This window comes from Athalia rosae, chromosome 4 (genome assembly GCF_917208135.1).
Source record: "Athalia rosae chromosome 4, iyAthRosa1.1, whole genome shotgun sequence".
NCBI lineage: Eukaryota > Metazoa > Arthropoda > Insecta > Hymenoptera > Athaliidae > Athalia > Athalia rosae.
This window is the reverse complement of record NC_064029.1, coordinates 15,260,152-15,280,126: the sequence shown is the minus strand read 5'-3', so window position 1 is coordinate 15,280,126 and position 19,975 is coordinate 15,260,152. Positions and strand designations below refer to the sequence as shown.

The 19,975-nt window shown below is 48.1% G+C and overlaps 1 protein-coding gene and 1 long non-coding RNA gene across 3 annotated transcripts in view; one reads left to right on the top strand and one right to left on the bottom strand.

Moving 5' to 3' along the window:
* Positions 1-19,975, bottom strand: part of LOC105687648 (homeobox protein homothorax) — a 303,587-nt gene that overhangs the window by 38,330 nt on the left and 245,282 nt on the right. The window lies entirely within an intron of this gene.
* The window catches only part of LOC125500722, a 98,093-nt gene that overhangs the window by 67,805 nt on the left and 10,313 nt on the right, over positions 1-19,975 (top strand). Inside the window, exon 2 of the long non-coding RNA XR_007278167.1 lies at positions 7,889-8,020. This is a non-coding gene — a long non-coding RNA (uncharacterized LOC125500722). The remainder of the gene's footprint in view (positions 1-7,888; positions 8,021-19,975) is intronic.

Here is a 19,975-nt window from a genome sequence, read left to right as displayed (position 1 = left end):
CACCCGAGATATCCCCCCCCGTTCGCATTGCACTCCCGCAGGTACAACCGCCGCGTGCCCGAACACCCCTACGGGGGGTCCCCGTGATTTGTGGCTGCCCCGAGAAGTCACACGGAGGCTGATATATTTTACAGTCGGGTGTTTCTACGCCGTCCCATCGGTCGCCCTCAGTCTCATTCTTATTCTTATTCTTATTATCCTCCTCCTTATTCTTCTCGGACCTTCGAGTCAGCCCTGTCCGCTCTCTTCCTCGAATCTTTATATGCAGCTTTTATACAGCCGAGCTCGCGTTCATTTCGTTCGTTCGTTGATTCCTTTCGCTCCGTCTCTACATCCTACTACATGGTGGTAAGGAACCAACATTGTGCTACATATGCGCTCCGAAGGACTCGCTAGACTGACCAACGAACGACGGACGGCCGGCCGACCGACCGACCGACCGGTCCTCCGCTCCTTCTTTCGTTCGTTCCTGTGTGTGTGTTCCCGTACGCCGTTGTACACGGTCATAGTCCGTTCGGCAGCCTTAACGCGTCGCTACATCCTATTTACATGATAAAGAAAGGAGTCGGGGAATATCCTTGTATAGGGATCGGTCGGCCATGCGTAAGTTGCTTACTTTTTCACCCCCGCGGCTTGACGAGGCACCCCAGGAAGATCCGTCCAGTGTAAACACGGTTTGTCATTATCGCCGGGACGCCTATATTTCATATAACGAAGCCCAACTCTTCGTAACCACGAAACGACCGCGCGCGCCGACGATACTCGTTCTTCAAAATTTATATTACAACGGGTCGTTTACTACACGGATATCGGCCGTACCTTGTTAGAAACGAATATAATAACCGAGCTTACGTATCGAATATAATTTTTCTTTTATCGACCGGAAAGCGGGAGAGAAGGAAATCTCGGAATATGTATACTTTTTCCATCCATAAACCACGCGACTTTCGGAAATCCATAATCCTAAGTTCATCTCTAGCGAGCGGAGATCGGATCCACGCGGAACGCCGCGGGGGTTTTCGACTTCGTATGCGAGCTCGCTACTTTTCGCCGTAGTTTAAGAGCGTCCATCGCCGATACGCGTTGGCTTACGTTTGCGGACTTGCATACGGTGTCGGAGTCGCTGCCTTTACTTTTTTTTGCTTCCTTTGCTTTTACTTTTGTTTTTTTTTTTTTTTCTTTTTACTTTTTACTTTTTGCTTTTTCCTCTTTGCTTTTTTAATACCTTTATGCGGCAGCATCTCACCGCCGCGAGACGCCGACCGTTGAAGCTAAAGAGAGAACCTGTGCGGCAGCTATCACGGATCTTATGCCGTACGTTTGCGACTTTATGCCCGCACGGCTAACCTCCAGGCACCGTCGTCCTCCTTCGCCATCACCTTAACTTACAATTCCCTGGCATCTCGGGTCCAACGCGTCGTCGTTGTTGCCGCTGCTCCTTTGCCGCTGCGGATACGACCTCGCGGCTATATCCTTCGCGAGGATACCTCGTTTTTTTCTCTCTTTTACCCCCCCCCCCCTCACCCCTTCCTCTTTTTTGCGTTTACCTTCTTCTTTTTATTTCGCCGTTCCTTCTACTCGACCGACACCCGCGGACCCTTCTCGCCGTACTTGAGACGTCTACGTCGTGTACTCGCTTCGCGTCTTGGACGCCGGTGATATTTTTATTTAACTTCTTGTTTCGTTTTCGAAAGGGGTTTATTAGCAACGATCGTTAAGCCCGCGGGGTTGCCGATTTTATTAGGGATGAATTTAAGGGTTGGTAGGTAAGATTTTCCGAATGGAGAAAATAGTCGAGGGGCGGGTATCAATTTCGCGTTGAACGTTCGAGACTGGGGAATAAGGGAGCTGGTACATTGTACTAATTTAGCCGCACAAAGAACTAATAAGAGAATGGAAACCGGTGAGAACGGAGTGGAGCTACCGAATCCTGAATCTATTTTCTCCGCTCCTCGTTCCACGGATACCCTCTTCTCTACAACCGGATAGCCTATCGCTACGTTGCGCCTCTAGGACTAATGCATCGCACAATGGATCAATTACATACATTAGCAGCGCAGCTTCAACTCCGTTAGTAGGACCCTCCGGACTATGTCGCTATCTTTCTTTCTTTCTTTCTTTCTTTTCCACGCATTATTTCTGCCCGTTTCTATTTCCCTCCAAAGCGAACGTTGATATCCGTACGTCTTTGAAAATTGCAGGGGAGAAAGGGGTGTCTTCGTGCTCGCGGATATTTTTGAAAAATTTCTCTACGAACGAACCACTCGGCTAACGGCGTATCGAGATAAGAACAAACGAAATCCTTCGAATCCTTGCTAATTCGTAGACAATGTACGCATCATCGGTGGGTATTTTCCTAGACAGTTGAATTTTTACGCAGGTGGAACGAAGGGAGGGGGGGGGAGGTACGCCGGTCGAGGTTTAGAGGTCGTGGAATCTCGTAACGTTCGTCTAACCGTGAGCGACTCTGGAAATAAGACAAAGGATAAAATCCTGCCTCACCGAAGTATGGAGAATAGAGGAACCTTCCGACTATAACGTAAGCCGTCTATGTCGTTTCTTCGAGTATCCGATTATTCGCCATTTCCTTTTCACCGACTCTACCTCGGCTAACCGCAAGAATGGGAAAGAAAAATTGAATCGTACAAAATTAAACGCATAATAAAACGATCGGTTGTAGCTTGTATCGTCGACGTGACTCAATGCCCCATGTCCCACACGTGCACCACCGGTCGTTACAAAAGTGACTTTGTTTTTTTTTTTTTTCTTCTCTTTCCTTTTTTCCTCTATCGACTCATTTGCCGGCTTTTTCTTTTCCACTCTTTTTTTTTTTTGTTTTTTTTCTCTCATTCCTTTCGTTTTTTATTCGCCAAGTTTTACCCCGGGGTCGGTTCTCTCTCGCGGTGGTTTACCGCAGAGTCGAGTCATTGACATATTTTGACTTCACCGTTATTATGCCGTACTTATAAATTTCTCGTTTTTTTTTTCTCTCTCTCTCTCCCTGTCTCTCTCTCCTTCTCTTCTTTTTTCACGTGTCCGTGGTTTTGCGGTAGACTCGAGGCGTTCGTAATTAGGTGTATCGAGTTTCGAAGGGTCCGCGCGTGGCCTCGGGGTCTACACGGTACGGAGTATTATAGCGAGCTTGCTCTCAACTCAAATAAGGGGGTGAAACGGAAGCTACAATTTTCGGGTAAAATCATACACTATAATCGGTGTATACTTATACATTATATACACACGGTGTTAAAATTGACGAGGAAGTTCGGAAATTTTCTACACCGGGGGGGAGTTGGGGAAACTTTCTCTGTCGCGCGTCGTGACGCGGACAGGATTTCGTCGCGGTTAACAAACCCGCGGCGCGGTGATATCTCGATAATTTCTTGTAATTTGAGAAATCCGTTGCGGAAATTGCGCGGGGGGATACGGTTGGCGAGTTATACACTCGAGTATATCGGGGATACGGTTCGTGTTTACGAAGTACATCGCGCACTGCTCGAAGGGGCGCGCTGTGCGTTCGTCGCGTATACCTATCCAGGTTCAACCGACTGTTGGGATTTTCGTATCCCGCTGGGTAACTAATTGCTTTGATAGACCGGACAAGATTATCAAATTATTTGTTCGAACGATTCGAATCTACTACCACGGAGATTCCAAGATTCCGAGATTGTAACCCGCAGGATGTTCCGCTCCAACGTCGCCTCAGACTCTACCAGAGTTCGTATATGTATGTATACAAATGCGTGTATATGTATATATATATATATAAGTTTTTCTACACTTTTTAATAACCATTAAAGCATTTTGACTCGCGTATATGGAAATAAAACGGAAGATTTAGTAGGGACGAAGGAGGACCCCGAAGGATAGGGAAAAAAGGACGATAATAAAAGACTCGAAACGAAGAGAAAAAGGTATAGAAAATGAGGAGGAGTAGAAAAAAAAAAAGAGCGTCGCTTCAAAGTAACCCTTTACGATCCGTCCGAACCATCGGACTCTCGAATCCGTTCTTTGTAACCGTCGCGTGGGTGGAGCCCTCGGGTTACAGAAGAACCGAAACCCGCGAGTGGAATCTCGTGACGCGACGGAGTTGTTATCGAGGACCTCCAAAAGTGGCCGTTGCGTCGCCTGCTCCCGCTTTAGAAATTTGAGTGGCGAGTGCCGATTCCGTCGAGATATCGCGTATTACGGAACCCCGAGTGGGTTCGAGTATCGCGCGCGGTGGTACGTACCTTGTATATCGCAGGCGGAGAGACCCGAATGAAAAGTATGAAAATTCGGTGGCGCGATCTCCGTGGGCAACGTGAAAAAAATTCATCGTTCGATCGCGTCGATCGGAACGCCGTTATCTTCGCGTTGCAGTCGGAACTGCGGCGGTTTTTAGAGAGTGCAAGTCCCGTAGTGTATCGTCGCTTCGCGGGGCCCCCCATTATCCCAAAGTTGATTATGATTGCATGACTGTGGAATTGCGCACGGCCGCAATACGGGAAGTAAAGCTCGCATGACTCCGTTAGTTTCCAACAATCGTACAACCGAACGGTCTGTATGGCTTTCGGTTAGCGCGCACGGCTTGGTTAATTCCGATATCCGAAGGGGGAAGGGAGTCGAAGCGGAATTAGGGGGGCGAAAGGGAGACGCGCGTAGGACGTTGTAGGTGGATACCACGTGGCTTCTTCCCACGTCAACGTGACGGACAGACTGCGAACGGTGCTGAGGTATAAATCGGAGAGGTATATACACACGTGTATACAGAGGAAGGAACGAAGGCTGTGCACGGACGACGTAACCGTCCGACGATTTGCGCCGCGTACGCTCGAAAGGATTATTGGGTGCTTTTATTTTATTCAAAAGTACGACAACCGAGCAATTACCCAGTCCTTGAGGCGGCACGCACTACCGCGGGGCTAAACTAATGGGCGGGGATTCACAGGATGTATCAAAAGCCCATGCGAGTTAAGGATAATTCGATTGTGCAAGATAATTGCTCGTGAACAACAATCGAGGTCGACAAACGCGCGATGAACGCGCACGAACGCAACGGTGCGTTTCCGTTTCCGGAATCTCGATGAGGAATAACGAAATCTATTCACACGCACGCGTTTTAACGAGTCGCACGTGAGTGTGTGTTCCGTTCGGACGTTGAGATTTTTGTCGGCGAAAAATAATTTTTCTAGATTGTAAATTGTATATGTGAATTTTTTTTTCCTCCTCGTTTCGTAGGTGGTTTGAATTAGAAACGGGGAGAGAGAGAGAGAGAGAGAGAATTAGGGAGAGAATCTAACGAGGTGCGAGCGAAGTTTTTGCTTTTTGCAGCCCATCCGTGCCGGCATTCATCGTATTCTTCTATTTCATTGTCGAGAAAACCAATTTCCTGGTAACTAAATTACAACGGCGAAAAAGCCCCCTTCTTTCACCTCGCTCTCTAGTAATATCACAAGTTCCCTCTACCTCACTCGCCTCTTGGTTTTCTCCTCTCTTATATATATAGATATATATAGGGGGAATGAAGGGAACGGTGCTGTATGGAAGAGTGAAAAAAAAAAAAAAAAAGAAGAGGGGAGGGAGTGAGAAGAAGAGGTGGGCAAAAACGTTAATTTGAAAACGTCACAGTTTAATTTAAAATTACGTAAGTAGAGGGCTGCCAGAGCTACGGAATACGAGCTTTCGCCTTTTCTCTACCCGTTATTCGTCTCTCGCTCGCTCCACGCTCTTTATACGTACACACATTCTCGATATCCCGACACGCCGATGGCTTTCCCTCTGTCCCTTTTTCATATCACCGTATTTTCATCTCACAGTTTTCCCGATCGCAGTTTCCAAATAGATTTTCCAAAGATCCGACTACTTCTTCACCGTTTCTTCGATACGAATTTGACTCCCGATTTTATTCACGATGTTCAGAAAACCGGCTATCGATTACAGGGACAGCTGCTACGTGTCTCCGTAGTCTCTCCTCTCGTTATAACACGCTCTCGATACCGAAAGCAGGTGACTTGTTCTTCAAAAATTCAAACTTGTCCTCACACCGTGTAAATTTATTTATTTTTTTTCCTTTTTTTTTGTCACCAGAGCGTGACTCGCCTAGTTCGAATTTCATTCCTGAAACAGCTGCCCGATTTCTTGCTCTTTTTCTTCTTCTATTTTCTGTTCAAGTCGTTCCGAATAGAAATGCAGACGAGAATTGGTCGAGTGGAAGCAGAGGAATTAGCAAGAACTAGGCTAACCTTGACTAATTTTCCGTCGTACGAATTACGTTAATGTCCGTGCGAGTACATACTTGAATATCTATGTATGTGTGTATGTGTGTGTATAACGTTAACGACGTGATGCGGCAACATGATCTTTTATAAAGGTAGCGAAACAAAGCCTGTGATAGCCCACATTGTTTAGCCATGCACAATACTAATTGTGAAGTACGGACCTTTCTCTCTCTCTCTCTCTCTACTTTCTTTCTCTCCTCTCGTTCCTCTTTTCTACGGTGAATTAGGTACTGTGTGTAGCTCGAACTTAGCCCGCGGTACATGCCAAAGCCTTCCGCGGATAATGGAGCTTGCAAACGGAAAATAGATATACGCTCGCTTTACAATGAAAGATGCTGAAGTAACGCTCTGACGTAGCTCCGACAATTACCGAGCAGTTTTTGCCCGTTGTTCGCCAGATACCGAGCGTAGGGGAGTTTTCTGATCGGGAAAACGTGAGCGTATCAACGATACTCAATGTGGATCATACAAATTAGCTACCGCTGAACAATGGCGTTATTCGATACTATATTTTGATGATCTAACGGACACTCGATTCTCGATTATCTCCGTACATCCGCAGCGATTACCGCGTCGTCGTTAATTCATCGCAACGGAATATTTGGCCGCGAATTTTCGTTTCGTTGATGAGAAGAATTTTCGGGGCTAGTGTAGAAAATCGGTTGAAGTATGGTACGTACGTACGTGTACGTGTGGGTATTTTCGAGTTTATCGGAAACACACGCGGAGATATCTAATTCGTGAGTTCATTACGCGTAAGTCATATCGATGCGAGATTGTACTTTACGCAATTATTGTAACAATGGCGATCCGCCATTGTGCGGAAACAAATTTTGTTCGTACAACGAAACACTCGACGTTGCCGTTAGCGCTGATTCAAATCGAATTTTCCATTCAGAGTCAATTACGACTCCGGAGCTCTTACTCGACAGATACGGAGCCTAAATGTCAACTACGCGCGCCAAACCTTGCCCACCCCTCCGCCCCTCCGCCCCTCCACCGAGAGGGCTGTAATTTCCAATACGAATAGGATTACGCAATCTAATTTCTTCGCACGATAAAAGCTGACGGAAGAAAACCGAGTCAATTCCATGCCGTCGAACGAATGTGTTCGACGTAGAATAACGAGAACGTTTCGCGAACGAGCGATTTGCTTCGATTTTTTTCTCCGTCTCTCTCCTTTATTCGGATTCATCGTACTAATAGGTGCGGGTACCCGACGATATGAAATTTATATATACCCAAAGTACGTACTACTACCGCGCGCTCGAAGTTATACCCGGCCGGTATACCCATTCTTCCCATTTTCCCTCTCGCGCCAACAACGTTGAAGAGCTTGAAAATTGTGCACTTGATGCTTCTGGCGTTGCAGTTAACCCGGACGAGCAAAGCTCTCTCTCTCTCTCTTTCCCTCTCGCGTCTCCCGCATCTCCCGCATCCCGCAGGTATATATGTATATATATTCATTCCTGAAACCTGCATCGCGCCGGGGTAAGGGAAAGGGGGATGCGGTATAGCGACTGCATCATCAACGGCAGCCTAGGAATATACAGGCACCCCCGTAGTATACGTATAGGTAGGTGTACAGAGGTCGGCCCTGAGTAGTTTACAATGTCTGTGTGATGTTTTAGCCCGACCACCGAACGTGCACGGAACCGAAGGGAAGAACGGAGCGATTCTGTGGAAGATGAATATTGCAGCGAGCACTCAGCGAACGAAAGGCCAACCGACGCGGACGACCGTCTCTACGTTTACGTTTACAGGTATGTTACACACCTGCACAACCTCAACGGATTACATTTTATATATATATATATATATGTATGTATAAATTTTGAGTACACGATACACGTGTGTAAGCAAGTTGCGTGCATTCGAACACCTCTTGCTACCGAATGACCGCCGTTTCGTTGCTTTTGTCGAAACGCAAAAGCTGACAGATATTGGCGAGGAGACCGATATCGCGAATTCCGAACGGATGGAATTTGAATTAAAAAAAAAAGAAACAAAAATTGACAGTAATAATTCGTGTAGGATGATTATTTTTTTTCTTTTTTTTTTCTTTTTTTTTGTTCAACTCGTAAAGCGCACGTGCGTGTACACGCGCGGTATTAGGGCAGAGGGCTTGGGTGAAAAAGAGGAGGTTCGAAACGAGCTCCGGAATAACCCTTTTAACCCGTAAAATGAAATAGCTGTTTGATAAACGTAATTGAATTGTAAAAGATTGCCTCGATACATACGCGAGGCAATGGAACGCGGTGCGGCAGCAGGAGCGACGCGAGAGCGGGGCGGCAGCGGGCATACGCCTCTCCATATATTGCTACCGCTGGTGGTTATTAGCCTGCCAGACTTTCCAGCAACGGAAAAAGGTACAAATATTAGCCGGGGATTATACTGAGCCGTAAAAAAATGAAAAATTAAAAAGAAACGGGGGCGGGGGGGTAGGGAAAAAAATGAAGAAATAAAGAAAAAAAGAAATGGAACAACGTACCTCTGTACGCGCGCGGAAATTGGAAACAAAAATTTTCGCTCGCTTCGCGTCCAAAAGGGAAATGGATAAAGGTAACGAAAAAAAAAAAAGAAAAAAAAACGAAGAAAAATGAACAAATAAAAGTAAATTAATGAATGAAAAAGTACGGCAGGGAGCGAAAACGGAATTCTCGTTACAGAAATATTTTTTAATTCGTATATGAAAAAAAAAAAAAAGAGAAGGCTTTTCTCCAATACTGATGCGTTCGATGGGGAGTGAAGATTTTTTTCGGGAGCTCAGGTGAGCTTTTTGCGGGGGAGTAGCGGTATCGTTGACGCAAGGCAAACCGGGCAACGACGTCGTCGTACGAAATTCTCGTTCGCGTGTAGGCGACGACGTCGACGATCTCATATACACCGCGACTCGGTCGGCTGTCAAGCGTTACGTTATTTATGAACGTGCACCGGGAACCCTCTTATTCCCAGTTTTTACTCATATTTCGCGGAGCGGAGTCTTCGGGGTTGTGGGAGGGTAGGGGGGTAGGGGGGTAGGGGGTGAGGGGTTGGGCGATGAAGGGAGGAAGGGGACACGTTGAAACATAGGAGAGAAGTAAAGTTGAACGTTATTTATGATGCTTTTTCCAACCGACTCCCGAGTCCCGAGTCCCGACGATCCTGGAGGAGAGAGGAGAGAGACTCCGCGGATCCACCGACTCTCCGCAAGCTCCGTCGTCCGATCGAACAGCAGCTAGCTGCCGCTGTTGCTCCTCCTATTTCTACCAGACGTCACTGCAGCCCCCGTGCAGTATGTATTATATATTCGTCCACCGCCGAAAAGATCCGAGGGCAAAAATTGACCCGTCGCTTCGCGATTCCTTTTTTCGTCGAACTTCGCTGTACGCGCGTTATGCTTTTTTTTTTTTTAAGCAACGTTTTCGTAGCCTCGCTAGCGCGTTAATTTTTTTCTCTCCAAAATATTCCCCCGTATGGGTACGTATCGAATTTCGCGCGGTATCCGGATACGGAGAGTACGAAAGGTGAAAATCAGCGTTTACGTTCATCCCTTGCGAAGGGACCCACCGTACCAAGGTAATCCGCGGAGATCCACAAGGCGCGCACCACCGTAACTTCCACATTTCGTTGATTCCGGAAAGGGGGCCCACGTTCGCTGTACACCCCAGTTATCCGAGGGTGCGAGTTTCTCACCGCCATTCGACTCGCCCTCCCCCCCACCCCCGACACGGTCAGGTGGCGGACGAGAGATTTAATCCCTTATCCCTTTAAACGTTGTGTATTATTGTCGTAAAAACTAATACAGAGAGAAAGAGACGCTCGAGAGAAAGGAGAATTTAAGTGGCGAGGGATGACGCTCCCGCCCACGGGTTATAGGGAGTACGGATATTCCGGACAGTTTTGGCAACGGTATACAGGGGTCAGTCGCGATCCGCCCAAAGCCTGCTATCCGGAGGCCGCGAGCGCGTAAAAAAACGAAAACTATACGAAACGAAGCGAAAAGAAAATTGAGAGTGGAAAAAAGGGAAAGTAAAATAAAATAAAAAGAAAGAAGGATGGAAGCAAGGGCTGGAAATACGTTTAGCTAGGAGAAGGATTCGCGCTCCGTAGGCAGGAGAGAAGCGATATATCACCGGGCGACGAAACAAACCCCGCGTCGAGCGTTCTCCTGCACCGTACCACACATCCAACTCCAGTTTCTGCACGACCACCGCTAACCCGACGCGAATCAAGAGTTGCAGTCGCATTTGCATCCGTGGAAAGCACCCGATGGACTCAAAAAAAAAAGAAAAAAAACCCCACCTACGTTTCATCCCTTATTTCGAAGGCGATCTAGAAAATTCTTCCATTGTTTCAAACGTCGTTCGCGTTCGCGAAATCTTCTAGTTTTCCCGTGGAAACTTTGAATCGCGACGTGTACCGGATACGCGTCGTTATGTATTTATCGTTAGTTCGATTCGCTCGTAAACATCAAGCTCGGAGAGATTGACGAAGATCAGAGTAAACGCGCTGACGAACGGGCCGCGGGTGCTTTCGTTGTACAATGGGATAAACGCGTACGCGAACGGATCCGTGACTACCGGTGGGATTTTAAAACCTATAAAATTACGGTCGAAGCTATAACTCTATCGCGTTGAATCATTGTCGACTGTACGGCAAAATTTAGATAGCCTGTTGCAATCGTATCGCCACCCCAGTGCCCCGCTGCAACGCGAGATCAAAGCTTTCGGCATAGACGTGCGAATGAATTGTTTACGGCGTTAAATGTTGTCGGAATAAATTAGAGGTCTGCGGTACCGCGTGCACCGTCGGACGCGCGATAATGTCGAAAGGAAGAACTAGCCGGAAAAAATCGACGGAAAAATTAACGATCGATTTTATTATCGTATGTCCACGTAGCGCGCGCGCGTCCACGAGAAATAGAATTTTGAGGATGGAAAGGAGGATTTTCGGGTGGCGAAGGAGAGCGGGGGTGGGAGGGGTGGTGGGGGAGGGGAGGGGAGGAAGAGAGGTTGTAACCGGTGAACCGGAGAGCCGCATAGCCGCAGCCTCCGTGTATCCGTAACATTTGGCTAATTGCACGACCGGCGGCCAAGTTACGGCACCTCGTTTGCTCGCCAACCATTAATACCTTACGAGGGATAGAATATTACTCGCGGAAAACCGGTAGCCGCCGGACCCCTCTCCCTCTCTCTCTCTCTCTTGGTCGACGAGTTTACAGTTTAGGAGGAGATTGAGGGAACTGAGCAGCGCACCGGTTAAAGTGCCGTAGTTGATGCTAGCTACCGTATAATTACGAAGGAACCGAATATAATGCCTACGGCCCTCTTACACCGTCTTCAATCCTGCCCCCCCCCCCCCCTCCCTTTGAATGTTGTTGAAACGTTAGGAGGCATTCCGACTCGCTCGTCTTCGAGAGATCCGACGAATTTTCGTCAACCCTTTGAATCGGAATTGCAGTCTTACCCCCGATTATTCAAAGGAAACTTTCGACAGTTTTTTCCTCACATTTTCAGCGAAGTCGGTTGCGGATATTTCGGACCTTCGGGGCAGCTACGATATCAAGGAAAAGAGGGATTGATTTTCGGGCAAAGCATGCCGATTACGCTTCTTTTTTTTTCCCCCACCGGGTTGACTCTGTTTTATTTCTCCCTTTTGATTTTGCTTTCCGCGCTTTCTCATCCCACCCCGGTCTGGTCTCTATTCTTTTCTCATTTTCTTTTACGTTAGCGTTCGTTTCTTTTTCTTTTTCTTTTTCTGTTTTTTTTTTTTTTTTTTTGGTTTTATTTCCGTGTTTTTGCGTCGTCGCCCGATTCACCATCCACGACTCGGAGAGTGAGATTCTTTTGCTTCCTTTGCAGCGGCGATTTTATACAAGAGATCAGAGAAAATCTCGCGGTCCGTTTCTAACGGCAGTCGTTCCACTTTTCATCTTTACTCGTACCGCGAAGTCTTTCTCTGTTTTTTTTTTTTTTTTTTTTTTTTTTCTATTTTTACTCTCTCCAGCACAGCCAGGACGACCAGTGATCTGGTTTTCTGCCCCGGGGGCGCGCTATCTTTTTGACTGATAATTTTGACGTACCGAGGCACCGCGAATTCTTCGCCGGGCGAATAAAAAAAATACTAAAGCTAAAATGGGTGCAGAGGGGAATATTTAATTGAGGACGACAAAAATATTCGCTCCTCCATGCGGCTGATACAGTCGCCAGTTTTTCTCCGGCAGTATTTCGATCAGCGTTGAAAAAAGTTTCTCGTATTTTCGGTTAATGTCCAAATCGGGGTGTCACGTCGTATCTTCTCATTCCGGGTTAAGCAATAGTTCATCAAAAAGGTGTTTCAGGAGCAATTCGGTGAGCTATTAGGCGGCCTCTATCACCCCTCTGGGGGCCATTTTGCTTTTCACCCCCCCCTCCCCCCGTTCACGAGCTCGGAAACTAACCGCCGCCTGCACAGCTTTCCTTAACTTCGACCGGCGTTTCGACTTCGCGAAGAAATTCAGCGAGCAATCGACCTCCCCGCTGCAGCGTACGGTTCGGCGATTTTCGAAAAATTAACCAAACGTACGAAGCGAAGTTTGGAAAATCTGTTTTTTTTTTTGTTTTTTTTTTTTCGTTTTTGCCCAATGTATCGGTACACAGTTTGACGCAGGGTGAAAAAATTCTTTGGGGGGAAAAAATTGCAGCGCGAAACACAACGAGGATATACGAAAGCTTCGCGGTGTACGTTGCGTGTGGATGGAAAATGCCGCAAATCACTGCAGTCGAATTACGAGGAATCACGACTCGAATACATCAAAACGTTATTTGTCGCCTCGGTGGTTCACGTGCGACGGAATTCACGCCATAAATATTAATCGCCCCCGCGCGACTCTTGGCGTACCGTGACGTCCTGCGGTGTCCCCCGAACACCGAGACCGCGCGTATTATACGATGAGCACGCGTTTACCGATCGCTTAAAAATGTTTAACTTACGTTTTCGTTCGTTTGTAATACAAACCCCGTTCGATTCCGTGCGTATATCGCATCGCGACCTGCTTCGCCGATTCTAAGGTAATAATGTAAAACACTTCTAATTCGAATGATATATTAGACGCTCGGGTGAAACGATATCTGTAGTAGGGCATTGTGAGAATTGTGCCCCGGAGGGGGGGGGGGGGGGGGGGGGGAGGGTAAAAGTAAGGAGGAGGAAAATTTTTATATGGAAGGAGGCAAGCTGCGCCCAGCGAGACGCCAGACGAAAACATTCCGAGGAATTAGGCGAACCCCACCAGGGGATCAAAAAAGGGCATCTCCGAGCGGTTGGCTCGAACGATTTGTCAAAACGCGCGTATACCGCCGACTCTTTTTCTCACTTTTTATCATCTCCCGCGCAGCTTTCTACCTAATTTTTTTCCTTTTTTTTTTTCTTCCCTATCTCCTACTCATTTTGTTCGTTGTTTATTTTTTTTCAAATTTCCTTTTTTTTTCTCAATCCCTCTTTTTCTCTCATTGTCATGCTAAGCGCGGCGATCGTAGACTCGCGCGGTGCCGAGACCAGCGTCCCGTCGTACGAGGGCAGAAAGTGATGGGGGGGAAAAATAAAAAAAAAGAAAGAAATTTTTATTCCATTCTCAAGTTTTCCGAACTGTACGGTCTACGCGAGTCGCGTTGGTTTAGTAGTCGGCTGTGTATGGAACGATTCGCGATACGCGCTATATTCGAAAAAGCTCCATGCACAGCACGAGAAACAGACGATGCCAAAGGAATTCCCGTGAGACGTAATGAAATACACGGCGAGAGCGTATTCTCGAATCTGAAAATATTCGCATGCAAAGGTCTCGGGGAGGAACGAGGAAGGGGCGAGTAGAGTCTGGGCGAGGGATGCCTCCACCCCCCCGCGCACGCTCGTGTTTATAATAAAACACAATATCCGAGGATTTCCTTAAGTTGCATTTTCAATGATTTCCTCGGAGACTTTCACCACGCTCTCGAGGATGAGGGGGAGGAAAACGTGAAATTGGTATCGTTAAAACCGAGCCGACTACGGGGTATCCTTCTCTCGTATATATGCATAACGCCATCGGACGTAACGCGCTGCGCTTACAAAGAAATAGAAAAAACCGTATCAATAATCCGGAATTTAATTCGACCACACTCGTTTTTCAACCGTGAAAATTCTCGACTCTAATTTCGAGGTCCGAATCTTCGGAGAGAGAGAGAAAGAGAGACAAAAATCGTGTTTCGTATCGGTGAGAGAGCATGTGTGCGACGCGGTGTCGGGAGAATAGGGTGATAATATCGCAGCGCTGTGTGACCGTGGGTGGCACCGGATCTTCAATTCACCGGCTCGAAGCGCGATAAATATTGTTTAGTCAGAGGAGGCGTAAGTGATGTGATGTGATGTGATGCGATGCGATGCGATGCGATGCGATGTGATGTGAAGCGGGTGTCTGCAGTCGGACCCTGACGACGAGCTACTCCGATGAGTGATGCCCAGGCGCGCGCCTCCCGTCAACGTCAGACCGGGTCGCTCGCCGTGGAGGAGAATGATGATGACATAATGGCGGCACGGTGGGCGAGCAATAGCTGACATCCGGCACCGAATATTCTAAATTGCGCCTTGGCCTCGTCTTCGACTCCGGAGCGCGAGCTCGGCGATCGAGCTTCCGGCCAAGATCGTTTCGGGGCTCGTTATCCGTCTGCCTACCGCCACATCAGCGAATTAAAAATCTCCGAACGACACGAACGACGTATCACGATCGCCGATCGTTAGCAGTGATTTTTTTTTTTTTTTTTTCACCGACGCCTACGTCATCCTCATTCCTCGCAGAAGATCACATCGTTGAGTCCGAAGCCGGTCGGGCGCGCTCAATTTGGCGGATTGAAAAGTTTCGGGCGAGGATCAGATTTGATTTGATTTTATTTTCAATCTATAAACGAACGGGGACGAGGGTTTGTTTTTTCCGGTATGAGGAATTATGGTACACTCGGAGGATGGATGGGTTTCTCTATGAAAAATGATGACTGGGCGCTTGTGTAAAAGAAATGAAATCGGGGGTAGCGAATATGGGAAGTGGAAAGCGGGTGTCCTAGGGGACGGAAAGAGTGAGGGAATAGAAAAAGAACAGCCACGTCTTTCGAAGCTAACCCAATTTTTGATAAGGACCTCCGATGAAATATGTACCGCGAGGACTAACCAAATTTTTCCCTCCCATTTCTTTTCCTTATCCATTTTTTTTGTTTTTTTTTCTCCTCGCGAAATTTCAAAATGCGAAGCGGGCTTCGACCGCGAATACGATCCTCCTCTCCTCCCCCTCCATTCTCGCCGTCTCCTTTGGGCATCAAGTATACATAAGATAACGTAAGATCCGGCGGCCGAGGTCACCCCGGTATCTCCGTGAAAATGACCGCGGTTCGGACAGTAATCGGTCTTTGTAGACTCGTAAATGCCACCGCAACGAGCGTCCGCCGTGCCCTTTGGCGGGCCGTAGACTACGCGGAAGAGTAACAGCCAGCGTATTCTTTCCCTTAATGGGTCAGGTGGCCAAGGTCCCTCAGGAGTTGTTCCGTTCGTTCCCCCCCCCCCCCCCCCCCCAGCAAAGACCCCGCAGCTAAGGTTTCCCGCATGGATCGTCGTTGAAGCCTCGCGAACTTTGCGTCCTCCCTGTTTTCGAATTGGATTCAACGCCCAGGCATTTCCGACACCTACGTGTGTATCCTCCTCCTCCTCCTCCTCCTCCTCCCCCTCCTACTCCTCATCCCCCAGCCGCGTTTGCGGATTTTCCTTCTCCGCGTAGGCATAACGCTTCGCGAAATTGTACAACCCCGCGCTACCTTGGATATTAAGCAGATCGCTCGCGGAATAACATTTTCCCTCTCGACGCGGAAACGCGCGCGCCTCCACGCGAGAGAAACAATTTACGCTAATTACAACGCTGTCTAATTGTAAAGCCGCTCTTACTCCCCCCCCCCCCCCGCCAAGTTATCCCCACGTCCCTTCTGCAGGTTACGCCAACTCCTGCAGGAGAACAGGAACGCGGGAATTCCCTCGCGAACGAGGAGAGAAAAGAGACGGGGTCGCAGAGAGAGAGAGAGTGCGAGAGAGTGAGAGTGAGACAGAGGGAGAGGGTAACGTCATTTATAATGCGCGAGAGACACGAAAGAGCTTATGTGCGAAGTCTACACGGTGTGCGCTTTGCTCAGCAGTTGACGGGGGGGGGTGGGACGGGGGAAGAAGAAGCTACGCGTATCTTGTCAAGAAGGGTATAAGAGGTACACGGGACAACGACAACGACAACGACATAGCTTAACGCACGAGGTAAATATATTTACGGACAAGAATTGCGGTTGAAGGCGGAACAAAACGAGCCCACGTTCAACTACGGCTTCCGAGAAAAACCGTACCTGCATACGTGAGGAAGTCTCAACCCCTCGTAACAAATTCTGTTAAATTTATACGCGCGCTCGACGTGCGTTTCTTCTTTTCTTTCTTTGTCTTTTCTTTCTTTTTTTTTGTTTTTTTTTTTCTTCTCTTTTCTATCTTTCCACCGATGAATTTTCCGTCGGTCAAAGAGGAGAGACGGGGATCACCGGCGGATCGGAGAGCGCGAAACGGTCCACCGTGTACGGAGGGTTGAAAAGTGATTCAAGTTTAATCGGCTTGTGTGCGAGCGGTCAACGAGAGAAAAATATCAGGTTTCCCTCGAGGATATAATACGGGCCGCCGGTTCCGTTGGGTCAGACATTGGCGAGACGGAAGCCATCGGCTTGGGAAATATACTGTCCAATAAAAAAGTTAGTTACTACTCTCGACGGTGAGAGGAGTCCGCGGCGGCAACTCTTTTGGGAAAAAAAAAAAAGAAAGAAAGAAAGAAAGACAAAAAAAATAAACCAAAGAAGAGGAGGAACGAAGAGGAGCGAGTTTGAGGACATCGGGCCGCTCGTAAGAAGGATAAAGGGAACGGGGAGAGATGGCACTTTTCTTTAGGGGGGGGGGTGAGAAAGGAGGATGACCGTTAAACTAAACAACGGTGCTCCCACACTGCCCACCGTCGAGACTGAAGCGGTTTTTAACAATTTCCCGCTCCGACGTTATCAGATGTGTGGGCAACGCGCACCGTAGGGACGTCGTCGTCGTTCTCGTCGTCGTCCTCGTCCTCCGATACAGAACAACCGGGTCGCGCGGGTGTGTCCGAAGACAATAACGGCCCCACGAACCATCAAACAGCCATCAAACGGGCTTCCAAATGGCGCACAAAGGAGTCCACGCGAGACTTCCAGCCCGTAACCGAAGATCCCAGTCCTCCATCCTCGCTCACTTCCTTTCTTCCTTTTTCACCGTTTTTCCCTTATTTTTTATTTGTTATTTTTTTTTTTCGCCCTCTCGTACCTCCCTCCGTACCAGACACCCTTTCGATGGCTCTACCTACCCGACCTGCGTGCACTCTTCAACACACCACACCACACACCCCCTCCTCGAACGGTAATATCTCTACCCACTTCTATTTCGCCCGGACTTACGGTCAACGACCCTTACGCGGACCATTTTATACACAATTCTATACACCTCTCGAGCGGAAAGGACCGTATCACCTATCCACCCGGGACAATCTGAAACTCGACGATGTAACGAATTTTTTCAACGTCACTCGATACGGGTAACTTATTATATACCGAAAGATTAAAAGAGGTGTATCCGCACGCGCCACGGGCGCGTCAAGAAATTAGTGTTAGTCGAAAAATTGGTCGAATTAATTCCGGCTGAAGTAAGAGAATCGTATGCGGCAAGTTCACACACAACCTTGCGATGGGCGAATCGTACGACGTAGGATTGGAATATACATCCAACATGTGAGAATGTTTGCGAACAATGAAGAGGAACCACTCGGTGGCATATGCTCATTTGGTGTTTGTTGAACGGAAGAAAAATGGAAGGAAAAAAAAAAGAAAAAGAGACTCGAGCTTTTTGATACGGTTTTAGTCGCGTGTACGGCGGGGTAGACCGAGTAAAATGGGATAGTACGTAGTACAGGGGTGGCGGCGGTGGTGGTGGAGGATTGTTTGATGGTTGATTGTCGCGCTGGTGGTACCGCGCGACGTTGGGGGTCGAATGGCTGATTGGGTCGCCGCGAAACATCTGGCAACCTCCCGCGGGGCTCCCAAACGACAATCATGCCGCGATCGTTGGGTAATGCTCCAAAAGATATCTTCATTCGAGGGAAGATGATAGAATAGGGGATTCCTTCGGGCATAAAATGCCGGGGAGTAAGCGAGAGAGAGAGAGAGAGAGAGAGAGGCGGACAGGAGGAAAAAGGAGCGAAAACAAATGGGGATGGGGAAAAAACGCGAGATGAAAAAATTCGTGAGCAAACGCCAGAATTTCGGACGATTCGCGACCAAGAAAATCGACACCGTTACACGCGAAGAAAAACGAGGGACGGTCGGCGGCTCCGACGAATCTGGAATTCATTTTTACCCCCGCCCCGGGATTATCCACGAGGTACGAAGAGATGAAAGACTTTTGCGGAGGAACCTACAGCGCTTGATGATTGAAGTCAAAGCGGAGCGGTTTCATTCTTTCCCATTCTTCTTTATCTTGTATTTTTTTTTTCCTCCTCCTCTTTGCGGCGAGTTTAACGAGAGAGATTTTTTTTTATTTTTCCCTCTCGATTTTTCGAGTGAAAATAAAATAGAGAGAGAGAGGGAGAGAGAAAAAAAAGAAAGAATAGAAAACCGACGAATTCGTCGCTGTCGCGGGGACCGGCCGCGCTTTTGCCTCGAGTAGACGGAGGATATCGGGCGCGAGTGACGCCGTTGCCCCGCTGCATGCCTACAAAACGGGACCGACAATGGACTCTCTCTTTGCGGGTAAAAGTGTAAAAGAGAAGAAAACGTTTTGCTCCCCGTCTGAAAACTGAACGGAAGAAAGAACGGCAACGATGAAAGCATTGTCTTCCTACTTCCCGTAACAACGTCTTTTCACCCGCTCGGTTTTTTGACGTCGGGAAATTATTCATCTCACCGCGGGGACTCCGATCATCTGCTTTGAAAAAAAGAATCCTCGAACGCTCCGCGCACACATCTTTTTCGCCGATTGATTCTAGGAGAAACAAAATGGAAAGAAATCGGACACCCCTTCCTACGAGTCGTCCACTTTCTTGGACACTCCGTAGCGTGTCGGAGGATCGTCCAATCAGCGATACTCGGCGTACCTCGCTCTACCCGGTAATTCTAGATCCAAGTGCTCTCGCGTGTCTTTTGGAAGGCTCTCGACCCTATCCGGTGTACGCGACCCTTGACCGACGCGAACTAATAACACGATAATCCTCTGGGCGAAAACAAATATCGGGGATCAAGTCCGCCTTTGGTCCAGCCGGACGCACAACAACAACCCTTCCAACCCTTGCCGAAGACCCTTCCGCTGGCGGAACGGTGTCCCTCTCTCTCTCTCGAACGGGAATCCCCAGTGATCAATCATTATTGACTCCGATACGAAAAGAGAGCCTGGGTTACGCGCGTTCGGGAAATCTACGACCCCTCTCTCGTTGTTGTACCGTATGAGGGGGGCAGTTTGGGATATCGCGTACGTGTATCGCGTACGGGACCTTTCCGTAAGCGTGTGTGTAAAAGTGTGACGTGTACGTGAGGCTAGAACGGGCCCGCGAAAAAGTGGTGCGAGAACCGACGGTAGGGTTACTGCAGCCCCTCGTCAATTCGATTGTTATTCTTCGGGCGAAAACTATTTACAAAGTCGGAGCC